We start from the raw sequence: 4,617 nt of genomic DNA, 5'->3' as shown, positions 1-4,617 counted from the left end.
TGAAGGACATTCATAAAGGGAAATCTTCCCAATGGGCAGAACCTTGACATGGTTGTTCACTTTGTCTAGAAGGAGAAATGGACAGATGTGCAACTGTATACTGATCCATTGGATGTGGTCAATAGTTTGGCTGGATTGTCAGGGACTTGGAAGGAACATGATTGAAAAAATGGTGACAAGGAGGTATGGGGATGAGATATGTGAATAATGGGCCAAAAAGTGAAGATATTTGTGTCTCATGTGAATGTTCACCAAAGGGTTATTTCAACAGAAGAGGATTTTAACAATCAAATAGATAGGATGGCACATTATGTGAAAACTAATCACCTTCTCTCCCCAGCTACTCTTTGCATTGTCCAATGGGCCCATGAACAAAGTGGTCATGGTGGCAGAGATTGACGTTATGCCTGGGATCAGCAGCATGGACTCCAACCATTGCTGAGTGCCGAATCTGCCAACGGCAGAAACTAACAGTGAGTCTGTGATACTAGACCATTCTTTGTGGAGATCAGTCAGCAACCTGTGGCAGTTTAATTACATCGGATAACTTCCATCATGAAAAGGACAGCTTTTTTTCTGACCAGAATAGACACTTTAATCTGGATATGGATTTGCTTTCCGACATACAATGCTTCTGTCAGAACTGCCATCCATGCACTTACAGAATGCCTTATCCACTGTTATGGTATCCCACACAGTATTTTTTCAGATCAAGGGACTCACTTCACAGCAAATGAAGGTCGGCAATGGGATCATGCTTATGGAATTCACTGGTCTTATCGTGTTCCTTGGAGTCCTGGTACAGTGCTGTGGAATAAACCACTAGACCACAAGGTCGGTTTGAACCACAAGATTGGCAGTTCAAATTCACCAACCGCTCCTTGGAAACTCTATGTAGGATCCCTGAATCAAAATTGACTTGATGGCACTTACCACCACTAACAACAACCTTGTTCCTCATCATCCTGAAGCAGCTGGCTTTATCAAATGGGATGGCCTTCTAAAGATACAATTATGGTGCCAACTAGATGGAAATACCTTACAAGGGTTGGGGCAATGTTCTCTAAGGGTTATATGCTTTAAACCAGTGTCCAATATATAGTGCTGTTTCTCCAGTAGCCAAGATTCATGGGTCCAGGAACCAAGGAGTGGAAATGGGAACGGTATCACTCACTATTACTCCAGTGACCCACTCACAAAATTTTTGCTTCCTGTCCTTGCAATCCTATAATCTTTGTGTCTGGACATTTTAGTCCCAAAGGGAAGAACACTCCCACTTGGAGACACAACATTGATTCCACTGAAATAGAAGTTCCTCTGGCCATTTTAGCCTCCTCATGTCTCTGGATCAATAGGCAAATAAGGAGATACTGTATTGGGCAGTGTAATTGACCCTGATGATGAATCAGGCTGCTAATCTCAGGGTCAGCAGTTCAAAACTACCAGCTGTTCTGTGGGAGAAAGATGAAGTTTTCTGCTCCTGTAAAGATTTACAGCCTCAGAAACACTGTGTAGGGTGGCTATGAGTTGGAATTGACTCCACGGCACATAACCAACCACCATGAGGAAGGAAATCTAATGGACATTATGCACTAAAGATAAAGAAGAGTATATGCGTAATCCAGAAGATTCCTTAGGATTTCTCTTAGTACTATCATGTCCTGTGATTAAAGTCAATGATAAATTGCAGCAACCCAATTCTGAAATGATTACTAATAGTCCAGACTCCTCAGGAATTAAGGTTTGGGTCACCCCTCCACCCCCCGCCAGCAAAGAACCACATCCAGCTGAGGTGTTTGCCAGTGGAAAAGGGGATATGGAATGGGTGGTGGAAGAAGGTAGATCTAAACTCCAGCAATGGCTATGTGACCAGTTGCAGAAATGAGAACTGTAATTGTTTGGAGTAATTTTCCTTGTATGTGTGCATCAAATATTTTTGTTTTGTTCGCTTACAAAATATAAGATGAAAATGGGGTTACTGTTTTCAGTTGTACAAGTGTTAGTTGTATCATGTAGACACATGTGAGACTTTATGTTTGTCTTCATTTAGAGATTATGTATGGTTTAAGGTGATATGTACAAGTGTCAAGTCAACTAAGGGTGGACTATGATAGTTAAGGTCTTAGGAAAATTGGAAGTTGTAAAAAATGGAATAGAAAGCAGAAAAATTGATATCTGAGGCATTAATGCACTGAAATGGATTTGTATTGACCACTTTGAGTCAGACAAGCATATGGTTTCCTATGCCAAGAATGACAAATTGAAGAGAAACGGTGTCACATTCATAGTTGAAAGACCATTTCAAGCTCTATCTTGAAGTACAATACTGTCTGTGATAGGATAATATCCATATGCTGACAAGAAAGACCAATTAATACAACTATTATTCAAATTACACATCAAACTCTAAAGCCAATAATGTTGAAATTGAAGAATTCTACAATTCAACTTCCTGAGTCTGCAACTGATCAAATATGCAATCAAGATGCATTGATAACTACTGTTGTTTGGAATGTGAAAGTTGTAAACAAAGAAAAAGAATGACTAATTAGAAAACAAAACTAGAGATTATGTGATGGAATTTTGCAAAACATGATTTATTCATTGCAAATATCTTTTTTTCAACAACATAAAAGGTGAATATACACATGGACCTCACTGGATGGAATACACAGGAATCAATTTGACTGCATCTTTGAGAAGAAACTACTGAGAACCTCAAGATCATCAGCCAAATCACTGCCAGCTGCCGAATATGAAACAGACCACTAATTGCTCTTGTGCAAGTTCAGTATAAAGCTGAAGAAAATTAAACAAGTCTAAGAAAGCCAAAATATGACCTTGAATAAGTAAGTTGTTGTTGTTGTTCAGTGCCGTTGAGTCAGTTCTGACCCATAGTAACCCTGCATAGGGCTTCTGAGGAGCAGCTGGAACTGCCAACCTTTTGGTTCAAAGTGACCTTGTAGTCCAGTGCTTTAACCCACATGCCACACCAGGACTCCCTGAATAAATATATCCCACCTGAATTTAGAGACCATCTGAAGAACAGATTTGATGCATTAGATACTTATGACTGAAGACCAGAATTGCTGTGAGATGGCATCAAGAACAGCATACATGAAGAAAGCAAAAGGTTATTTAAAAAACAGGAAAGAAAGGAGTCTAGGAAACGTGGCAGAGTAAGCCAATGTACTGAGATGACGCTCTGCAACAAAGACAAGAGAGACTGAATGAAACAGATACAGATAGTGATTCAAAACCCTGAGCATCAGAGGATATGACAGAGAGGTGGATTGAGTGCCGAATCGAAGAGGAAGCTGAACAGGAGCAGAGAGAGAAGAAAAATGGTTGGACTGTGACTTGGCATATCATGGTGTGGTCATCTTGAGCTTTCATGAGTGGCTGTCGATATTGTGGCCTGTGGGCACAGGAGGTGAAGGGGTACAATTCTTCCTTGCTTCCATGTCCTCCTGGTAGAAGAGGGTATGGCTAGTTCCCACCCTCACCAACCCAGTGGCCAGTCCCATTCTTCTTCTCTGCACCTTCTGCTCTGTCTGGGGTGGGGTTCCTGGCATAGTATCCCTGCTTTTGACGGCATGTGAATCCACCCTGAACTATGCAACACAAACAGTGAACAGAGATTTAACTGCATATCAACTTCTGTTCTCTACATTTACCAGGAGACTGGTGGTAAGTGCCTGAGAATACACCAATATATAATCATAAACTAAATATAAATATGACACAAAATGTATCTGAGAAAACAATTTCAGTTTGTACAAGGAAGCAAGACAGAGCACCTCAAAGAAATGACCAAAGTATTGCTGTTGTTGTTGTTGTTGTTGTTAGGTGCCATCGAGTTGGTACCGACTCATAGCAACCCTATGCACAACAGAATGAAACACTGCCCATTCCCAGGCTAACCTCACCATTGTTGCCATCTTCAACCCACCGATGCTGCCAATTTGCCAATCCATCTAACTGGGGGTCTTCTTCTTTTTCTCTGACCCTCCATCTTACCAAACATGATATCCTTCTCCAGTGACTGGTCCTTCCTCACCAAAGTATAGAATCAGAAAATATAACATAGAAATGATATCAAAACTCCCTGATAAGTAATTTAGAATAATGCAAGTTAGGCAAATTCAGTGTATTATGAGAAAAATTGAGCAAACTACAAACAAAATAAAGAAATCATATACAAAACAATGGAGAAACTGAGGAAACAAACTAAAAAATAATTGTAAAAAACGGGAACCAGAGAGAACAAAGAAGATAGCAGATTAGGTAGACGTGCAGTGAGGAGTTCCATCATCAACAACACAGAATACTGTACCTTGCAGGCACAGGGGATGGTGCCAGAACTCTTAGCCACATATAAAGGAATATTTAGAAGGTTTGAAGGCTTACAGCTAGGGGAATTTGTAGCAGAAGCAAGAAATCCATTGCTTTCTAATCCAAAATGCTCAGCTCCTCCTGGAGCTGCCATCTTGGGAGAGACCAAGTAGGGAAAGGATGAGAGCAGCCACGGATGTCTGACAGAACCACGGAGATAAAGGTGTGGACATCATTTCTTTTTTGCATCTGTCCATTAGTCTTTCGCTGTGCACACCTCCA

General features: G+C 40.7%; 1 pseudogene; it reads left to right on the top strand.

Annotated features, from left to right (window-relative positions):
• Positions 1–207: 207 nt before the first annotated feature.
• Positions 208–1,231, top strand: LOC102839599 (annotated as a pseudogene).
• The last annotated feature ends 3,386 nt before the right edge of the window (positions 1,232–4,617 follow it).

The sequence above is a fragment of the Chrysochloris asiatica genome, unplaced genomic scaffold (genome assembly GCF_000296735.1).
Source record: "Chrysochloris asiatica unplaced genomic scaffold, ChrAsi1.0 scaffold00002, whole genome shotgun sequence".
NCBI lineage: Eukaryota > Metazoa > Chordata > Mammalia > Afrosoricida > Chrysochloridae > Chrysochloris > Chrysochloris asiatica.
Note: the sequence above shows the minus strand (reverse complement) of the source record. Positions and strands in the feature narration are given on the sequence as shown.